Here is a 22701-nt window from a genome sequence, read left to right on the forward strand (position 1 = left end):
TAATATAGTTGGAAGGAAGTGTAGTACATAAGCTAATATGTGGTACCTTTAGCTATGTTACAATATGTCACATTCAAAAGGTTACTCATCTGGCAGCAAGTCTTATGTTCATAAAAGTGCCAATAAAAATGTTTTGCCATTTCAAAAAGTGATTTTTTATGAAAACAGGTGATCTCCAAAGATGGCAATCATTTATTAAACTACTACAGTTCAAAAGGAAGATGATATAATAGATCAATACACCAGCTGAGAATCATGCAAGACTGTCCTACGAAAAACAGCATTCTGGATTACATAACACAGATAGTGAGGGATTACACCTCGTGCCCCTGCTGAGCTAGACTTTTCATCTTCTGTATGATTCTATAACTGAGGCCACCCAAATTTGAAGAGTATAAAATATGAGGGTCTCCGTTCAACCACACATTTCTGAAAATGGCAGTCTTGAAAACAATAAATGAATAAAGTTAAAATTTTACCCCCACACACACACACCTACACACACACAATGTTTCTATTCTGAAGAGCACAATTGTTCAGATACTTTCTTAACCTCCTTGGAGCCTCCCCAGGTAAAGTCACCAGTTGCTTTTCCTGGTCATGTTTACATTATAAATCTGATTTCTCTTTAAAGGGGAAATTCAGTATCATTTTTAAATGATATATAGCTGCCTATGTTTGAATGTCACTATTGTCAGACAAAAAGAATTATTAAGCAGCTATCTCCACATATATATAACTTAAATATTATAGACCACTACATATCACATATATGGTAAAAAGAAAAAAAAAAAAAGACCTTTCCTGAATATTCTAGCCAAAATTAAATTTCAAATACATGTTTTAGAACAATAGCTAGAATTACTACAGAAGTTAGGAGGAAAAAAAGAAGAGTTGGGTCATCTTTCAGACATATCCATATTTATAGAAACTATAGTGGGGCAGTTGTGTTTCTAGGAAAATGCTAGTTTTATGATTCTAGATAAAGTTGCACTTAAACACACTTGGAAATTAGAGAATTCCATATTTCCATACTTCGATTCAGTACCATGAATACGAAGTCTACACTCAGAAGTATTGTACTATACAGAGTCTAACTGGTTAAAGCAAAAGCAACTTTAAAATTCTGAAAATAAGGATTTCCTTCACTAATAGGCTTTTAGGAGGCCCGAACCCTGCCCCCAATGAGTGCTAAGCCTGTCAGTGTTGTTTTAAGTGGAAACGGTCAATCATTTCTATGATTTCCCCAGAAGAGGCGAGAAGATCCACATGCATACACATTTACATGCGTTGCACGGTGCCAACTATTTCCAACCAAAATAATCATACACACGTCGAGCCGAGCTATTTCTAGCCCAGAAGAGGGTGAAGGTCTGGAGAGAGTCTGAGGAAACCCAGCAGGCGATGACTACAGGGGAAGGGGGATGGCGTCTGGGTCCCCCGCCTCCCGCGCGCACAGGGCGCCTCGCAACCGGCACCTGCACGGGGTCCCCGCTGGGCATCCGGGTGCGCGCGCGCGCGTCCGGGACGCACCCGCGGAAAGCAAACAAGCCCTGCAGGCCAGGGCGGGAGGAAGCATCCTCGGGCGGGACCCGAAATGCCTTTTCCTACCTGTCACTTTGCCTGGAGCTGCTGCCGGGGATGCGGCGACGGCCGCTGCCTGGAGACCAAGTGTGTACGCGCGTGTGTGTGCGCGCGCGTGTGTGCGGGTGCGTGTGTGTGTCTGTGTGTGTGAGATCTTGTTAGCGGTGCAGCTCACTTACTGCTCCCGGCGCCACCACCCCCTCCCCGCCATAAAGAGCCGCCGCCAAGCCCCCTCCCGGTGCACCCCAGTCCCGCCCTCCCTCCTGCCTCCGCCCCCCCTCCTCGGCCTCCCAGCCTTCCCGCCTCCCCGCCTCCCCACCGCGCGGTCCTTACCTCAGCTGAGGGCGGGGGTCTCCGCTGTGGCTCCTCGGAGAGCCCACGGGACAGCGCCGACCCGCCCGCCCACCGCCGGGCCCTGCGCGTCCCCGGCTCCGGGCCCCGCCGCCCCTCCGCCGCCCGCCGCTCCCTCCTCCCCTGCCCCCGAGCCTCCCTCCTCTTTCTCGCCTCCCGGCTCCAGAGCCCGAGCTGTCTCCTCGCAGCCCCAACCTGCCCAGGCTACGGAGCATGCCCAGTGCGGCGCGCCTGGGCTGGGCTGGGGGTGGGCAGGGGCCGGACCCGCCGCCCAGTTGCCGCGAGCCCGCGGGGCGAGGAGGGGGCGCCGACTGGGTCGGGGACGCAGCCTCGCGGGCCGGGGGCCGAGCAGCCGAGGCGGGTGGTGGGTAGCGCCAAGAGGAGGTGGGTGGGGCGTCCGGGGAAGCCGGCCCGCTGCGCGCTGCTCTGGGGTCTCCCTGGCGGCTCCCCGTTGCATGTGCTCCATGCCCAGGGGTCGGGGGCGCACGGAATGGTTCTGGGCGCAGAACGCGGGGAGCGAGGGGCAGGACAGCGGCATCCTCCTCGGATTGGGGACCCGTAGCCCGCCGTGGGCCGTGTGGAAGGGCTCAGGACTGGCCAGAACGGGGCCCCCAAAGCCGTTGGCTGGGTGGGGGACGTGCTTATTTGTTTATATTCGGTTTCATAAACACATACAGCGCTTACAATGCGTCCTGCGGTATTCTAAACGCTTTTTATTCATTTAATCCCTAAAACAATCTTCCAAAGCAAGTACTACTACCTTTTTTTATTTCGCGGGTCTTACACAGAGCCACAGACATTAAGTGGTTCCAAAAAGTCTTCCCACAAGTGCAACCTCAGACATGCAAACCCCCCAGACTTTGGTCCCCGGGATGCTGGGGCGCTGCTCCAGCCAGTTCCTGGCTTTCCCCGGCGCTACAACGGCCCCCAGGTGCCTCCGAGTCACACTCACACCCAGACCCTAATGGTGTTCAGTCTGGCATCACCCTTGTGTGGACCCTCACAACGTGCTGCTCCCGGACTTCGGAGGACTCTCTCCTCCCAGGCCACTCCGCCGCCTCCTCCGCCCGGCCGGCGGCCACCAAAACCCGGAGACGTGGCACCTGCGCATTGGGAACTGGGGCCATGCTCGCAGCTGCACTAGGCATGCTCAGCCGCCTGTGCCGGTCCGGCTGGCCAGGAAGAAAGAAGGGGACAGACAGGGCGAGAAGTGTAAGAAATGGAGGGGGAATGTGTGTGCAAACAATCGTCCAGGCTGTGATGGGCAGAGGCAGTTGTAGATGCAAAAGGCTCATTCCCCTGGCACATCCTGGCCATTTCCCGGCAGGGTTAAGAGATGGGGGGAATAATCATCAAAAGTTTAACCAACTGGGCATCCTTAAGCAAGCGGGGGGGGGGGGGCTGAGGCCCCACTGACCACTTCCCAGCTCAACTACTAAACTGTAATTTTAGCTGAGCCTGGAAAAAAAGCTCCTCAGCAGCTGAAGCTGTCTGCCTGTGAAGAAGCCAAGAAAAATATCCCAGACCAAGTTTCCCTGTAAGATTGGAAAGGAAAGACAGATCCCAGTGAAAGGCTGGTGGCTCTTCACTGTTAGGGATATTAAAGATGTGGTGATTTTGGCTGGGCACAGTGGCTCACGTCTGTAATCCCAGCACTTTGGGAGGTCAAGGCGGGTGGATCATCTGAGGTCAGGAGTTCGAGACCAGCTTGGCCAACATGGTGAAATTCCGTCTCTACTAAAAATACAAAAAAAAAAATTAGGCGGTCGTCGGGGTGGGCGCTTGTAATCCCGGCTACTCAGGAGGCTGAGGCAGGAGAATCGCTTGAACACGGGAGGTGGAGGTTGCAGTGAGCTGAGATAGCCCCATTGCATTCCAACCTGGGCCACAAGAGCAAAACTCCGTCTCAAAAAAAAAAAAAAAAGGATGTGGTGATTTTGAGTGATTCCAGCATGATAAGGCAGTGTGTAATGGGCATACAAGTTGCCTGGGGATCTTGTTAAACTCCAGATTTTGATTCAGCAGATCTGGGGTGGGATCAGATATTTTGCATTTCTAACAAATTCCCACACCATGCTGATGTTGCTGTCTTTAGATCAGATTTTTAGTTGCAAGAGGTTAGGGCAGTATTCAGGTCTGTTCTTTATTTTATATGTATAAGAAAACCAAGGTTCAAAAAAGTTAAGCAATTTGCCCCCAGATCACATGGTCAAGAAGTAGTATCACTAGGCTCAAACCCAGTTCTCCAGGGCTTCTTGTGTATGTTCTTATATTCCCTAGGTATCACTCAGAGACAGATGAGCTGAAGCTGTCATCTGTGTGTCTTGACAGTTTTTAACAATAGAACATAATATTAGTAGATAATGCACCCAAACATATTATATCAGTTAGCCTTTGGTGTGTAACAAACCACACTAACACATAGTAGCCTAAAGCAACAATTATTCATTAGCTCACAATTCTGTGAATCAGTAATTGGAGCTAAAATCAGCTGAGCAGTGTTGTTCTCCTGGGCCTACTCATGCAGCTGCAGACATGCGGAGCTTGGAGCCTCATCCGGATGGCAAGGATAACAGGGTATTCCCATATGGCTTCTTCGTATGGTGAATTCCTAGTTCCCAGCAGCAAAAGAAGGAAAGCCCCAATTCAAAATAGCATTTTATACCTCTGCTTGCTAATGTGCTACTGATCAAAGCAAGCCACATGGCCATGCCCAGATTCAAAATATGGAGAAATCAATTTCAATTCTGATAAAAGGAGACGCAAAATAGAGCAGTATTTTGTTTTTAAAATCTACCACACACATCGATTCCATAAAACTAGCCCTCTTGCCTTAGAGTTCAAAGTTGTATAGATTAAGCCTATCTTTCATTTTACATATTGGTAAACTAAATCATAGTAATCTTTGTTGTTACCGTTAAGTCTCCAATCTAATAATGTGTTTATTAAGGAATCTCAACTCAGGTATAAACATTAAATTTTTTTTTCTCTAATCCTAAATTCAATCCAAATTCTAAATTCCCTTACCCTGCCTATAATGACATATTAGACGGTCATTCATTCAATTTTTTTTTTTTGAGACAGGGTCTCGCTGTGTTGCCAGGATGGAGTGCAGTGGCATCATCATGGCTCACTGCAACCTCAAACCCAGGGGCTCAAGTGATCCTCCTACCTCAGCACTCCCAGTAGCTTGGACTACAAGTGTGCACCACCACACTTCGCTAATTTTGTTATGTAATTTTTTTATAAAGACAGAGTCTCACTATGTTGCCCAGGCTGGTTGTGAACTCCTCAGTTCACATGATTCTCTTGCCTCAGCCTCCCAAAGTGCTTGGATTACAGGTTAGAGCCAATAGATTGAGCTCGGATTACATGTTTGTGCCTGGCCCATTGAACAAATTTTTTGAAACCTTTTATGTGCCAGGCACTATTCTTTGCCCAGGATACTAAAGTAAGCAAGAGACAAAATCATTGGCCCTAAGAAACTTAGGTACTACCACAGGAGATAGACAATAGCATATTAAAAATACATAACATTGGGCCTGGTGTGGTGGTTCACACCTGTAATCCTAGCACTTTGAGAGGTCAAGGTGGGCAAATCACTTGAGGTCAGGAGTTCAAAACCAGCCTGGCCAAAGTGGCACAACCCCAACTCTACCAAAAAGTACAAAAGTTAACTGGGCATGGTGGCGTGAGCCTGTAGTCCAGCTACTCAGGAGGCTGAGGTGGGAGAACCGCTTGAATCTGGGAAGTGGAGGCTGCAGTGAGCCAAGGTCGTGGCCACTCCAGCCTGGGCAATAGAGTAAGACCCTGTCTCAGAAATATATATATATATATATATTTAACATTGAGTAGTGCTAATTAGTGTTTTATAACTTACATACATAAATATATATATAATATCCCCCCATATATATATATAAATATGTAAAACATTGAGTAGTGCTAAGAACCATGGTGAAAAAAAGGCTTCCTGAGATGATGTAGAGGGGCAGCTATTTTAGATAGGTGTCAGAGATGGCCACTCTAAGGCCATTTAAGTGGAAGCTGAATGAGAGATGTTAATATCTAGAGAATAGTGTTTCCAGCAGCAAGACCAGCAAAAGCTCTCAGGTGAGAATGTGCTTGGCATGTCCAAGGGACAAAAGGAGGCCAAAGTGGCAGAGCAAGACATGGAGTGAGCAGAAGTGGGGTCACAGAGGCAGCAGGGGGCAGACCATGTAAGGTTATAGAAACGACTTTGGACTTCAGTCTAGGTGTGTCATGAACCCATTGAAAGATGTTATACAGGGTCGTGACATGACTTGATTGATGGTTTAGGAAGATGTGCATTAAGAATGCCTATAGGAGGGAGAGTGGAAAAATGAGCCTATTCTAAGGATATAGTAGTGGGTCCACTAGGGCAGAGTTTATCATTTTTCAGTATTAAAACTCAGACCAAGTGTATTAGTCTGCTTCATGCTGCTGATAAAGACATACTCAAGACTGGGTAATTTATAAAGGAAAGAGGTTTAATTGAATCACGTTCCACATAGCTGCAGAGGCCTCACCATCATGGTGGAAGGCAAGGAAGAGCAAAGTCACATTTTGCATGGATGGTGGCAGTCAAGAGCTTGTGTAGGGGAACTCCCCCTTATAAAACCATCAGATTTCGTGAGACTTATTCACTATCACGAGAACAATACGGCAAAGATCCATACCCATGATTCAGTTACCTCCCACCGGGTCCCTACCACAACATGTGGGAATTATGGGAACTACAATTCAAGATGAGGTTTGGGTGGGGACATAGCCAGCCATATCACCAGGTTAAACCTTCTCCTTCAAGCTCAACTTAAATTCAGTCTTCTGTCTTCTCCCTGTTCCATTACAGGCCCTACTAGGTGCCTTAATTCTTGAAGTGGAAGGTTAGCGGCAAGGGATCTGGCCTTTAAACATTTTCCTACCCACTGCCCTTCCCCAGCCACCTTCCCCAACCCTGTCATTTGCCCTTCAAGGCCTAGTTCCTCCAGCATGTTGGGCAACAAGAAGGAAGAAGAAAAGGACCAGTGTCTCTACCTTTGACCTATAGCCATTATGGCCCTCTCTTGGTTCACTGTGGCTGCTTCTCTGCCTAGGAAATCAGGGCCACACTCTGTGTCAGGTGTGCAATGCAAAGCCATGGAGATAATAAGGGAGGCCCTTGGAGTGTCCTTCTGGAACTCCCACCCCAGGTTCTCCTTTTTTCCCAAGCTCCACAGTTCTCTTCATGGTGGTCCAGCCCAGAGCATCTCAGTGCTGGGTCTCACATACCAGGTAGGCCACCTTATTGGGTGAGGCATCTGTAAGAAAGTTAAACTGAAGAGCCTTCTAGAGTATCCATTGGAAGCCCAGAGAAAATAGAGAAAATTGCCCATCTCAGCCAGACTAAAGGGTTGGCCAGCAGAAAGGCAGGTAAGATGGAGCTATTTCTGCAGCAAGGAGGATGCCTAGACCAATTATGAAGACTTTCTCTAGAATGTGGATCTCTGAACACCTCCTCGTGCTCAGCTGCAGACTCGTTATCAATTACCTGGCAACATTGTATTATGCAAATTAACATTCACCACAGGGAAAGTCAAAGCAAACTACAAACACCACCAGTTCTTTACTTTGATTTTTATAAAGTCTTGCTTATTGTCATTGTGACTTAATATGAAAGGATAATTGCGACAGTAAGGACCTTTAGGTGAATAGTTTCAACTGTATTAGCAAAAGACCACGTTGTTTCTCTTTTAGAGGAAGGGCAGTACATCTCTTGTTCCTAATTAAAGTGGCACATTAATTACAGTTTTCACCTAGCTTTTTGCATGCTGTCCTTTGGAAGACAGAGATCACCACTGGTCCATTTGTCCAGTTTACCTTAATTAGAGGCATATATCTTTGAAAAGTGGGCAGCACACAGACAGGACTGACATGAGCTGTCTGGACCTCAGGGTATCCTTTCCCTAACTTTGTGTCTTGTTCCCCTGTGTGCTAAACAACTAAAATAATTTTGGTTTTCTTTGAATACCAAAGAAAATGATATTGAAGAAAATTGCCTAAGTATTGCGTTTATGTACAGTGTTTAATGTTTGGTGAAAAAACAACAACAACACTGAACTTTCAATTAAATTAATTGTTGACTGGAGTGTAAAGGGAAAATAGAAAAGTACAATAAAGATTAATTCCATTCCAAACTACTTGCTTAAGAATAGAATTTTGTATATATCAGCTAGGCTTGGGATATGATTAGACTGTAGGTGTTCAAATAGACTGGATGACGATGAAAAAAAGAAGGTGATGGAGGTATTATATATATACACATACACGCACAATAAAGTATACAAATCTTAAGTGGGGGCTTGAGGAGTTTTACTTATATAAACATATGTGTGACCACACTTGGATCAATATATAAATCCTTTACAGCACTCCAGAAATTTCTTCATGTACTTTCTCAGTCAATATCCTTCACACACACACACACACACACACCACCACCACCACCACCACCACACCACAGGTAACCACTGTTTAAACACCACAGATTTGCTTTCTCTTATTTGTGAACTTAGTATAAATGAAATCATGCAAAAGGTACTCTTTTGTGTCTGGTTTCTTTTGCTGATCATTACATCTGTGAGATTCATTCATGTTGTAGCTTTTATCTGTAGTTTCTTCCTTTGTACTGTTGTGCAGTATATCATTGTATAATAAAAGAGAAGGTATTTATACAATCTATTTTGATGGTAAAAAAAATTGTGGGATTTTTTTAAAGTACACATGGAAGGTTCTCGAAAGCTGGTCGTGGCCAGGCATGGTGGCTCATGCCTATAATCCCAGCACTTTGGGAGGCCAAGGCAGGCGAATTACTTGCGGTCAGGAGTTCAAGACCAGCCTGACCAACATAGTGAAACCTCATCTCTACTAAAAATACCAAAATTTGCTGGGCATGGTGGCACGCACCTGTAATCCCCGTTACTCGGGAAACTGAGGAAGGAGAATCACTTGAACCAGGGAGGCAGAGGTTGCAGTGGCCACTGCACTCCAGCTTTGGCAACAGAACAAGACTCTATCAAAAAAAAAAAAGAAAGAAAGAAAGAAAAAGAAAGAAAGAAAGGAAGGAAGGAAGGAAGGAAGGAAGGAAGGAAGGAAGGAAGGAAGGAAGGAAGGAAGGAAGAAAGGAATGAAGGAAGGAAGGAAGGAAGGAAGGGAAAGGAAGGAAGGAAGGAAGGAAGGAAGGAAGGAAGGAAGGAAGGAAGGAAGGAAGGAAGGAAGAAAGAAGGAAGGAAAGAGAAAGAAAGAAAGAAGGAAGGAAAGAGAAAGAAAGAAAGAAAGAAAAGAAAGAAGAAAAGAAAAGAAAAAAAAAAGAAAGCTGATCCTGGTACTACTATACTACTTCTTTCCATGTTCTCTATTCCTAGCACAATGTGATATACTAAGTGTTCAATACTGGGTTGTTCAGTGAGAGTAAAGAATATTCTGTGTCATGTAAAGTGAATTCCCAAATATTTTATTCAAAAGAACACAAATAAAATTATGACATATTTCTGGATAAGAAAGGGTTTACTCCAAATAATTCAACTGACAAATTATTTTTCTGATGCCGAAGCATTAGTAATCATTCCTTTGAAATCTGAGAAATATGTGCTGTTAAATTTAAATCAGAAAGCCTCAAAAATGATATCAGCATTTAACCTACAGAATACGATTTACAAATGAGTGCACTGTTCCCACTTACCTGTTGTTTATGTCAGGATTACATAAAATGAAACTAGAGCATATGGAAAATATACCCGGTACTTAATGAGGCTGCTCAACTGCTGGCCTAATTGCATGGTTTTATGTTTCTCTCCATTCTTTAAATGTGAACAAATCAGTTTTGTAAATACAGTGATTCGTTCCTACCATTTCTGTTATGCTGCAACAAGATTAGAAAAATACATTAACTTACAATATAAATATCAATTGCACACTCAACAAGACTCAATGTTCTTTTCTTTCCTTCACTGACTCCGTGTAGTTGGAATCACAACAAAAGTACAATTCAGTTAAAATGATTATTCCTCTATGCCTCAGGAAGCCCAAAAGTTTCACCCACATGCAAAAATAAATTTTTGACATTATTTTTTAGTCAATTTTTCCATTGTGATTAATACTGACCAAAATAATACTAAGAATTTTTTTGCAGTTTTCCGCCTAGAAGTGACTTAGAGGATCGAGTGATCCAGTCATTTCAACTAATTGATGAACGGTTTTTGTTTCTTGGTTTTTTGGTTTTTTTTTTTGAGACAGAGTCTCACTCTGTCGCCCAGACTGGAGTTCAGTGGTGCGATCTCCGCTCACTGCAATCTCCACCTCCCGGGTTCACGCCATCCTTCTGCCTCAGCCCACCCCATCCCCTCCTCCACCCCCCGACTCCCCGCCCCCCCCGCACTCCCCCCCCGCCCCGAGTGCTGGGACTACAGGCAACCGCCTGTATTTTTGTATTTTTTAGTAGATTCGGGGTTTCACCTTGTTAGCCAGGATTGTCTCGATCTCCTGACCTCATGATCCGCCCACCTCGGCCTCCCAAAGTGCTGGTTGATGAGCATTTTAAGTCTGAGAGGCTGTGTGACTTGGTCAGTTTGCATGCCTAGCTGATGGGATTCCAGCTTCCTTTTCAGAAATTGGACTCACATCAGTTCAACAAAATCCACAAGAAGGAAGACAAGATTAATTGAATTTTTACAGAATTTTATGAAGCTTATATTTTAGCTCATGATCAAAGGAAATTTTTTCCTTGTATTTCATAGGTGTTTCCTCAAAGAAGTTCCTTTTCTAGACTATTAAGACTATTAAACTGAGCTGGCAGGGTGCCATGACTCATGCCTGTAATTCCAGCACTTTGGAAGACTGAGGCCAGTGGATCACTTGAGGTCAGGAGTTCAAGACCAGCCTGGCCAACATGGTGAAACCTCGTCTTGCTAAAAATACAAAATTAACAAAGCATGGTGGTGCATGCCTGTAATCCCAAGTACTGAAGAGGCTGACGCAGGAGAATGACTTGAACCAGGGAGGCGGAGGTTGCCAGAAAGTCCCATCTAAAATTTAGGCAGGACTACCGCATACAGTAGGTCAGGTTGTACACTGCAGAAGGATACTCAACCAATGGGGCAAGTGTTGGCTGAGATGCTCCTCTTGCAAAGCCTTTTGCTTGGCACTGGGCTGAATCAGCCCCAAAGACGTAGTACACTTTTTTATTTTGCACATAATTGTGGTATAGGGTCTCACTCTATGGTGTGGATGTACCCACCAGGTTTACCTTATATATATAGTATTCTATTAAATGCAGCAGATTTGCAGACAAATAACTAACAGCAAAGGATTTGTGTGATGTTTATGCTTTTTCCTCCCCTTTCAAAATAATATTAATGCAACCAGAAATGAATGTGTCCATTTTGGCTGGTTCATAAAGGGCTTTATCCCATCTCGACTTCATGGTAATGGTAGAAGTACCAGAGAGAGGAAGTGCCAATGCCAAGCCCATTTTACACCTCCGTTTGCATCATGTCTGCTAACATCTGGTTGCCCAAAGCAAGTCACTGGGTTGGGCCTGGTGTTTAGGTATAGGACAAAGTGACCTGCCCATAGTGGGAGGGTGCTGCGAATGATACAGATCGAGAGAGTACAGAACACCTGAGGTTACAACTGCCATCTACCACACAACATTATTAGATTTCACCTTCCTTAAAGAGAAGGACTGCTTCTTATTTAAATTATAATCTCCAGGGTTCAACATGGTGCTTGGAATATAGTGAGGTGGTAAAAAATATTTGCTGAACTAAAAATAAGTAGCCCTGCAATCTACCAGGTGGCTGGAACCAGAACCAGTGAATCTTTTTATTTTTTATTTTTGGTTTTATTTTTCATTGACAAATAATAGTTGTATATATTTATGGGGTACAAGATGATGTTTCCATATTTGGCTTCTTCAGCAGCCTCACATTTTATTTTGAGTCTGTTATTAAGTAGATTCATCTACACCATTTTATAAATATCTCTTAAATTATTCTTTCCATTCAAAATACAGCTTCTCTAACCCCTCCAGTAGGAATTAAGCCTGTTAGGCTTCCCCAAAGAACCTGGTATAGTCCTATTTCATAGCACTTGCCTCATTATTTAAGAGTTATCTGTTTATCTGTCTCACCTCAAAGGAGTGTGAAACTCTGGAGAGTAAAATCAGGATTCTAACTCATTTTTTCCTTGCCGAAACAACCGCAGTACATATTTCACAATAGGTAGTACATGTACAAAATACAAAATTCAAAAGGCATAAAAAAGTGTATGTTTAGGAACGGCTAGAAGATTTGGAATGTTCTCAATACAAATAAATGATACATGTTTAAGGTGATGGATATCCCAATTCCTCTGCTTTAATCATTACACATTGTATCCATGTATCAAAGTATCATATGTATCCCATAAATATGTACAACTATTACATATCAATAAAGAGGGGGTGTGGTCAGGCACTGTGGCTCATACCTGTAATCCCAGCACTTTGGGAGGCCGAGGCGGGTGGATGACTTGAGGTCAGGGGTTCAAGACCAGCCTGGCCAACTTGGCGAAACCCTGTCTCTACTAAAAATACAAAAAGTACCCAGGTGTGATGGTGGGCATCTGTAATTCCAGATACTCAGGAGGTTGAGGCAGGAGAATTGCTTGAACTGGGAGGCAGAGTTTGCAGTAAACCAAGATTGTGGCACTGCACTTCAGCCTGGGCTCCATTTCAAAAAAACAGGGGGGTGGTGGAGTGGGGGGAAATACAGAGAAAAAGCCTGCCTTTCCCAAAGAGTTCAGGTCCTAAGAGGAAAGCATTATATTCCTGTGCCTTATTTAGCCTGCCTGTGAGTCTATACCAGTGTATGTATACAAACTTATATATGTATACAAACTTATATACATACATTCTTTGTTCTTTTTATTCACTATTCTCTGTTTTAAAATTTTGTAAAGTATATATATGCATGTAGAGCAGTCTCTATCTTTGTAACAGCTTCATATCATTCCATTGTAGGGATGTGCCATGATTTATTACATCTGTACAATTCATGACTATTCCTTACTATAAGAAACAATAAAAGTAATATATTCCCACTCCCTTCTCACTCCTTTTTCTCTTCATCATCCACAACTGTAGTTGCTTACCACATAACTTGTCTCAGTGTTTATCTTTGAATCTTTAAATATATCTTTACTTCTATTACCTGCTTTATTTGATTTATAATATCTTTGACATCTGGTTCTGAAGGTTAACAGTATATTTACATTGCTTTCCATCTTTTTCCTCCTTCCTTTTCTAAATGTTACTATGCTACTCCTATGTTTTCCGGGTTTGATTGACATTTGATTTAGTCTTAGTCTTAAAATTAAATCATTTCATTGACAGTGAATGTGCTGTATTTTCTCCAGTCATCTCTTGGTTTGCTGACATTTGGCCTTTAATAATTTTTTAAAGGATTATGGAATTCATAATCCTTAATGACTGCATGCCAAGACGTCTATCTGTTCACTGCATACTTCAATGATTGCTTGACTTTGTGTAAAATCTTTGTTTTACCTTTTCTTTCCCTGAGGACTTTGTAGGCATTGCTTCTAGCATATAATGTTGCTGTGAGGGTGTCTGAGGCTGGTCTGATGGCTTTTCCCTTAAAGATTAATTTTTTAAACCAAGATTCCCAAAGGATTCTTTATCTTAAAAGTAAGATAATTTTACTATAATATTTGTACATCAATGGTAATATTTAACAGTGAAAGAATGCTTTCTCAAGTTTTAGATTCAAAGTTGTTATGACTAACATTTTCTCATATTATATTTTCTCATATTTTGAGATGAACTATATGTGCCTTAGATTGCCTTTGGTCTTCTTCCATATATCATTTCTCTCTAATCTTTCTTAACTCTTCATTCTTTTACATTATATTTTGCTCACTTTTCTTATTCCTATCTTCCATGTCTGCTACTGTGTTTTTCAGCACAGATCTTTTTTTTCTTTGTACTTCTCATTGGAGTCTTTATTTTTGTGATTTTATTTTTCTCTCCCATTTTTCCCTTACCTATTCTAACTAGTCTCCTGGTTATATCTCACTTCATCTTCTCTGAAGTTTCCTGGTGAAACAGATTTGCATTTCTCTTTCCAGCCCACAAAAAGGCGGCTTCAGGACTATTCCCAAACCAAGGTCTTTTTCCTCCACTCTTCTGCACTGAGAGACAACTTCCTACAAATAATGATGTCTGTGTAAATCTTCATCAGCCCTGACTCTTTGGTAGAAAATCTGGTCTAGGGAAGCTCTCACTACCAGCTGACAGTCTTCCTTTCTGTTGTTTAAAACAATCATGTGTAAATTACATTTCAAAATTTTTAAAATATCCCCAAAAGTAGGCTGTGTGCTTTGGAGAATTGTACCCTACTGTCTCAGTCTTAGATCTACTTCAGTGGGGTGTCTTGTTTCAGCATCTTCCTGTATTCCTAGTTGATCATCATTAAATGTTTCTCACCTTACTTACATATTTGTTAAGGGTCAAGTAGTTGCGTTTTTTTCTCATTTTCTTTTGTTTTAGTGTGCTTTGCAAGAGGGAAAGGAAATATTTCTTTACCGGGAAATTTTAAAATCAGAAAAGCATAGCAATAATTTCCATCTTTCAGCTCATTTGTCTTCTTATAATTTCTAAGGTCTAGTATGATAGGTACTTAATTAAATTGCTAAAAGGAAAACAAAGAAGGAAAGTGTGTTAGTTTTCTATTGTTGCTCTAACAAATTACTTATAAACTTAGTGGCTCAAAGCAACACACATTCATTGTCTCCGTTCTGTAGGTTAGAAGATCAAAATGAGTCTCACTGGGTAAAATAAAGGTGCCAGCACAGCTGTGTTTCCTTCCAGACTCTCTAGAGGAGAATCTGCTCCCTTGCATTTTCCAACTTCTAGAACCACCCATACTCCTTAGCTCATGGCTCCCTTCCTCCGTCTTCAATGCAGCAATGCTGGTGGCAGGTCAAACACTTTCCACATGCCATCGCTCTGACTTTCTTTTCTTCTTCCCTTTCTACTTCTAAGTAAAAATATATCCAATCCACCTACATAATCCAGGATAATCTCCAATATCTCAAAATCCTTAATTTAATCATGTCTGCAAAGTCTATGTTGCCATGCAAGGAAACCTATTTATAGGTTCTGAGGATTAGGACACGGACATCTTGGCGGAAGAGAGCATTGTTCTATAACAGAGGAAGGAAAGAATTGAAGGAAAAAGTAAGTTAGTCATTCTTATGCAAATTTAATTCTACACTGCAATAGCAGGGTTCTATTTGGCATTGATAGAGGCTGTAAAGTTTCACAGTACTCAAATACTTGGCCTATACTGAGATAAGTAGAAATCTTACAGAGTGGGGTTGAAAATCATATTATGTCTCATATAAATATACCTCAATTAATCCTGTTTTCAGGCAGAAACTGTATCATTTAATATATATTATTTGAAAACTCTGTTAACGTATTTCCTAGATGTACTGGTTACCAATATAGTAAACAGTATAAGACGGGCCTGCAGACCCTCTGGTCTGTGGCCTGTTAGGAAGTGGGCCGCCTAGGAGGAGTTTAAGGCAGTACAGTCAGTGATCGTTAACCTCCTGAGCTCCACCTCCTGTCAGATCAGCCATGGCATTAGATTCTCACAGGAGTGCAAACCCTGTTGTGAACTGTGCGTGCAAGGGATTTAGGTTGCATGCTCCTTATGAGAATCTAACTAATGCCTGATGAACTGAGATGAACAGTTTCATCCCAAAACCATCCCCCCCACCACCTTCCATGAAAAATGTCTTCCACGAAACTGGTCCCTGGTGCTAAAAAGGTTGGGGACGGCTGGTATAGGAGATCAAATATAAATATAAAATTAAGTGTAAATATAAAACAGTATATACAATTTAAATATAGGTATAAAATATAAATAAAATATATAATTGATGCATAGACACACAGATATAAAAATGATAAATACTAAACCTAGAGAATAAATGAAGAAATGTTTCAAATTTATTATGATTAAAAAAGACACTTCTAAAATTACCTTTTGAATCTGAATTTATTCTTTCAAATGAGATTAAATATAGGAAAAACTTTTGATAATAGAAAGACTGTACAAAAAATATTAAGTTAACACAAATGACATTCAAGAATTATGCGAAAGAAAACATCTAGGTTCTAGTTATAAAATGTACTTAGAGAGGTGAACTACTAATTGCGGCTTGGATTAAATCTCTGACACCTTGAAGAAATAAATAAATTCATTATTTTTTTAAAAAGAGAATGAAGAATAGTTCTGAGAATTTCCATGTAGACTACTGAAAATCTCAAGGCAAATCATTTCTTTGAAACTGCCTATAGCATGTGAGGAATGTTCGATTTGGTTTTGTTTTAATCCTATATGAAACATCAATAGCTTCTGTGATGCCTCTTTAAAGTGGCCCTGTTGCTCCCAGCCCCAAAATGCAGATCTAGAACCCTGGAAATGGCATCTGCACAGACAGCATCTATTGCCCACTATTCCTCACTATTTTTTAGTACTGCACTGATGTTTTGCCAAGGAAATATGACTCTAGTTTCATCTGGTTGATGGCTTTGCGTGCATTTTTCTTTTGCCTATTTCAATGTCATCTCCATGAAGGCACCACAGTACTTTTTCAGTGAGCCAGGCCCAACTGATTATGGGCATTAAGGCTGGGCTGACTCAGCCTTTGAGCTAAATTTAGAAAAATAAAAATAAATAGAAGCAGAAATGAGTTAAGTGGAATTAAATGTAGATCCAGATGAGGAACTGACTAGTGCAATGGAGTTTTCCAGGTGCAGTTTTGGTGAATCTAGATAAGGATCGTCGAGGTGGCTTCTCTCACTCCAGTCTCTCCATAATTGTGTCAATATCAGGAAAAATATTTTCAGTCTACTATTGATTCCAATGTTAATCTCACCCAGAAATACCCTCACAGACATACCCAGAATAATGTTTGGCCAAATGTCTAGACACCCCATGGCCCAGTCAAATAGCCACATAAAACTTACAATCACAAGTCCTTAGTACAGTATCTGGCACCTACAAAAATTCAATGAATGCTAGCTCAGGAATCTTTCAGACTACTTCTAGAACTCATTAATCTCTTTCTTTCTCTGAACTTCTATAATGGTTTAGTGGTAGTACTATAAAGGCATGACTTTAGATAGCACTATGTATTATTGTAATGCATTTTATTGATTGTTTATGTACATTATGTTTTCCCAAAGAGATCAAGGAGATAAAAAGAGAAAATCACTGGCATCTTCAACTGCTGAATAGTAAGGAGAACCATGGCTTTTCCCTTCCTCTTCATGAGAGAAAGGAGAGGGGTTCTTCTCCCACACTACACCAAAGAGAGAGAGATGCCCCAAATAAACCATTTCTAAAGATTTTTGTTTTGCCCCTTAGAAAGGAAGATGGGCATCTCATGGGGCATGTAGTTGGGCAACATCTGGTCTACAAAACCTATTAGCCCACTTTGTGCTATTACAGCTAACTGGAGCTTGAATGAGGGAGCAGGGGAAGGAAGTTCTTGGGAAAGCTTGAGATGTAGCTGCAGAGTTACTGACTGGACATGAACTGTAATGCTTGCTTCTCATGTGGAGATCATTATCAACGACAGGAACTTGAGGTGGGTTGGGGAGAGGAGCCAGGCAGGAAGGGATTGTGGTGTGGCAATGCTGGTAAGAAGATGTGGGCAATCTTCACCCTATCTCAGTGCTCTGAGACCCTTAGAGGGAACGCAAAAGGGCTTCAGCAATTTCCATGCATGAAGAAACACAAAGGATAGAGAAGGAAGAAAACCCAGTAACTGCTTCCGGCTATATGATGCCCAACTCAGAGATGGGACTGAGGACAAAGGGAGACTTGGTTGCTGCTCTTTACAAGGTCCTTGGTGGGGCAGAGGCAAAACTATGCTGGACATCACCCCAATAAACAATGCATCACCATCCTAAGGGAAATCACCTTGAAATAGGCCATCGGCCACATGCCCAGCCAGAGGAAGACTGAGGCATGTTACTCCACCAACAGTCATTTCTATTTCCATTTTTCCTATTTCCTCACCATCTCTATAAAACAAAGGATTACAACCTGGAAGGAGAGGAAAGAAATGTTCCCATAAAAGACAACAAACTTCCGGGCCGGGCGCGGTGGCTCATGCCTGTAATCCCAGCACTTTGGGAGGCCGAGTGGGCAGATCACAAGGTCAGGAGATGGAGACCATCCTGGCTAACACGGTGAAACCCCGTCTCTACTAAAAATACAAAAAATTAGCCGGGCGAGGTGGCGGGCACCTGTGGTCCCAGCTACTTGGGAGGCTGAGGCAGGAGAATGGCATCAACCCGGGAGGCGGAGCTTGCAGTGAGCAGAGATCACGCCACTGCACTCCAGCCTGGGCAACAGAGCTAGACTCCGCCACAAAAAAAAAAAAAAAAAGACAACGAATTTCCTTTCTTGCATGGGAGAAGAATTGATAATGTTGCCCACACTGTTTCTCTCCCTGAAATTTCGAAGTTTCCAAGTCAGGAGGTAAGAAGATCTCTAAAAGGTCTAAATTAAAACTAATTTAAACTGGATATTTAAATTGGACCAATCTGAGTGCACTGGTGCATGTGATCAAGGTTTACTGCCTCCTCGACCTGCCGTGCTTAGGCATTCCTCCTGCCTCAGCCTCTGGAGTAATGGGGACTACAGATATGTGCTACTACACCTGGCTATTTTTTTTTTGGTTAGTAGAGATGGGGTCTTATTATATCGTCCAGACTGGTCTTAAACTCCTGGCCTCAAGGGATCCTCCTGTATCAGCCTCCCAAAGCACTGGGATTACAGTCATGCATCGAAACACCCAGTCTGATTTTTTTTTTTTTTTAATAACAAAGTATAGAAAGGTATCACTAGTTACCACCAATATTGTGTTCTTTCTTTCTGAGCACATACAAAAAAAAAAAAAAAAAAAAAAAAACCCTTACATTTCTCGTCCTTCTTGGAGTTAGGCAGAGCTGTGTTTTATTTGTGGCCAATGGACTGTGAGCAAAAGTGAGAAGTGACTTTTTTCATCTGAGAAAGTAAAAATCCTCCAGGGTTTTCTTTTCCTGCTGTGCCCCCTGAAAATATACATATTAGATTAAACTGAGTCATGAGATATAAGCAGGCTGGATCTCTGAGTCACCTCTTGGAAGGGAGGTGTCCTGGAGTTCTGCTGGGCCCATAGCAGATTTTCTATGAGTAATAAACCTTTGTGAAATCACTGGGATTCCTAGTTAATTTGTAATGACAGGATAGTTTAAGCTATTCTGACTCATGTAGGAATTGAAACTGGAAGTAGGGGGCTGTCATAACACAAACCTAAAATGTTTGGTAGAGACTTGTCAGTTCGGTGGTGAACAACTGGGTAATGTGTATCCGAGTCTGGAAAAACAGTGATGCATGTATTACAGGAGCAAAATATTTCTTGAAATGGTTGTCAATGATACCTTGGGACATGTATTAGATTTTGATTATTGCTGTAATGAATTACTACAAATTTAGGCTGAAAGCAACACAAACTTATTATCTTAAAGATCTGTAGTGCAGGAGTCCTATGTGAGTCTCACCAGGCTGAAATCAAGGTGTCGGCAGGCTGCATTTCTTTCTTCAGGCTCCAAGGGAGAATCTGGTTTTTTGCACAGTTGGGTTGTTGGCAAAATCAGTTCCTTGTGGTTGTAGCATTCAGATTTACATTTCCTTGCTGACTGTAAACTGAGGGCTGTTCCAACTTCTAGAGGCCATCACATTCCTTGACTTGTTATCCCCTTCCTCCTCCACCAAAGCCAGCAAGGGCAGATACAGGCATACCTTGTTTTATTTCACTTTGTTGTGCTTTTGCAGATTTTTTTTTTTTAATAAATTGAAAATTTGTGACAACCCTGCATCAAGCACATCTGTTGGCTCCATTTTTCCAATACTGTGTTCTCACTGTGTGTCTCTGTGTCACATTTTAGCAATTCTCACAGTATTGCAAACTCTTTCATTATTATTAGGATGATCTGTGATCAGTGATCTGCGATGTTACTATTCTAATTGTTTTGAGGTGCCACAAACTGAGCCCTTATAAAGTGATGAATGTAATTAATGAATGTTGTGTGTATTCTGACTGCTTTATCAACTACCCATTCCCCATCTCTCTTCCTTCCCTCTGGCCTCCCTATTCCCTGAGACAACAATATTGAGATTGGGCCAATTACTAATCTAGCAATGGCCTCTAAGTGTTCAAAGTGAAAGGAAGGGTCACGTGTCTGTCACATTTAATAAAAAACTAAAAATGATTAAGCTGAGTGAGGAACACATGTCAAAAGCAGAGACAGGCGGAAAGCGAGGCCTTTTACGCCAAACAGTTAGCTAAGTTTTTTGGTAAACAAAGGAAAGGAAAGGAAAAGGAAAAGTTCTTGAAATCTAAAATGGTATTCCAGTGAACACACAAATGTTAAGAAACCGAAACAGCCTTATTGCTGATAGGGAGAAAGTTTGTGTGGTTTGGACAGAAGATCAAACCAGCCCAAATATTCCCCTTAAGCCAAAACCTAACCCAGAGCAAGGCCCTAATTCTCTTCATCGTATGACAGAGAGGTGAAGAAGCTGCAGAAGTTGGAAGTTAAGGCTGCAGGTGACATTAAGTTGAAGCCAATGTTCATTTACCATTTCAAAAATCCTAGGGCTAGGCCAGGCATGGTGGCTCAGCACTGTAATCCCAGCACTTTGGGAAGCTAAAGTGGGTGGATCATCTGCCTGCCAACATGGCAAAACCCCATCTCTACTAAAAATACAAAAATTAGCTGGGTGTGCCTGTAGTCTCAGCTACTCAGGAGGCTGAGGCAGGAGAATTGCTTGAACCTGGAAGGCGGAGGTTGCAGGGAGCCGAAATCACACCACTGTACTCCAGCCTGGGTGACAGAGTGAGACTTTGTCTCAAAAAAAAAAAAAAAAAAAAAAGAATTATGTTAAATCTCTCCCTGTGCTCTGTAAATGAAATAACAAAGCCTAGACAGTAGCACATCTGTTCGCAGCATGGTGTACTGAATATTTTAAGCCCACTGTTGAGACCCACTGTTTAGAAAATAAGATTCCTCTCAAAATATTACTACTCATTGACAATGCACCTGGTCACCCAAGAGCTCTGATGGGGATGTGCAAAGAGATTAATGTCATTTTCATGCCTGCTAATACAACATCTAATCTGCAGCCCAGGGATCAAGGGGTCATTTCAATTTTCATGTCTTATTATTTAAGAAATACATTTTGTAAGACTACAGCTGCCGTAATTAGTGATTCCTCTGATGAATGTGGGTAAAGTAAGTTGAAAACCTTTTGGAAAGGATTTTCCATTCTAGATGCCATTAAGAACATCTGTGATTCATGGGAAGAGGTAAAAATATCAACATTCACAGGAGTTTGGAAGAAGTTCATTCCAACCTTTACAAATGACTTTGAGGGGTTTAAGACTTCAGTGCCAAGAAGTCCCTGCAGATGGAAACAGCAAGAAAGCTGGAATTAGAAGTGATGGCCAAAGATGTGACTGAATTGCTGCAATCTCATGATGAAACTTGAACAGATAAGCAGTTGCTTCTTACGAATGAGCACAAAAAGTATTTTCTTGAGACGAAATCTACTGCAGATGAAGATGCTGTGAACATTGTTGGAATGATAACAAAGGATTTAGAATATTCCATAAAGTTAGTTGATAAAGCAGTGGCAAGGTTGAGAGGATTGACTGCAGTTTTGTTTTTTTTTTTAATTTAATTTTAAGTTCCGGGATACCTGTGCAGAATATGCAGGTTTGCCACATACGTAAATGTGTGCCATAATAGTTTGCCGCACCTATGAACCCACCACCTGGATATCAAGCCCCACATGCATTAACTATTTATTCTGATACTCTCCCTCCCACTGGCCCCTTGACAGTCCCCAGTGTGTGTTGTTTCTCTCCCTGTGTCCATGTGTTTTCACTGTTCAGCTCCTACTTATAAGTGGAAACATGTGGTGTTTGGTTTTCTGCTTCTGTGTTAGTTTGCTGAGGATTATTTCTTCTAGCTTCATCCATGCCCTTGCAAAGGACATGACCTCATTCCTTTTTATGGCTGCATAGTATTCCATGGTGTGTATGTACCACATTTTCTTTATCCAGTCTATCATTGATGAGCATTTGGGTTGATTCCATGTCTTTGCTATTGTGGAATGGTGCTGCAGTGAACATATGTGTGTGTGTGTCTTTACAATAGACTGATTTATGTTCCTTTGGGTATATACTCAGTAATGGGATTTCTGGGTCAAATGGTATTTCTGGTTCTAGATATTTGCGGAATTGCCACACTGTCTTCCACAATGGTTGAACTAATTTACATTCCCACCAACAGTTGTAAAAGCCTTTCTATTTCTCCACAGCCTCACCAGCCTCTGTTGTTCCTTGACTTTTTAATAATTGCCATTCTGACGATTATGAAAATCTCATTGTGGCTTTGATTTGCATTTCTCTAGTGATCAGTGATGTCAAGCTTTTTTTCATATGTTTGTTGTCCACATAAATATCTTATTTTGAGAAGTGTCTGTTCTTGTCCTTTGCCCACTTTTTAATGGGGTTTTTTTTCTTGTAAATTTAAGTTCCTTATAGATTCTGCATATTAGACCTTTGGATTGACTCCGT

The 22701-nt window shown here is 42.0% G+C and overlaps 1 protein-coding gene across 3 annotated transcripts in view; it reads right to left on the reverse strand.

Annotated features, from left to right (window-relative positions):
• PLCB4 (phospholipase C beta 4) overlaps positions 1–2136 on the reverse strand; it is a 442280-nt gene extending 440144 nt beyond the window's left edge. For 2 of the 3 annotated variants that reach the window (XM_030915441.1, XM_030915439.1), the window contains exon 1: positions 1918–2136. The gene's annotated coding sequence lies outside the window, so the exon portion shown is untranslated. Of the gene's footprint in view, positions 1–1611; positions 1732–1917 lie in introns of those variants that run through there. The other variant, XM_030915440.1, reaches the window with a different exon arrangement.
• Positions 2137–22701: the final 20565 nt, after the last annotated feature.

Source organism: Rhinopithecus roxellana, chromosome 13 (assembly GCF_007565055.1).
Source record: "Rhinopithecus roxellana isolate Shanxi Qingling chromosome 13, ASM756505v1, whole genome shotgun sequence".
Lineage (NCBI taxonomy): Eukaryota > Metazoa > Chordata > Mammalia > Primates > Cercopithecidae > Rhinopithecus > Rhinopithecus roxellana.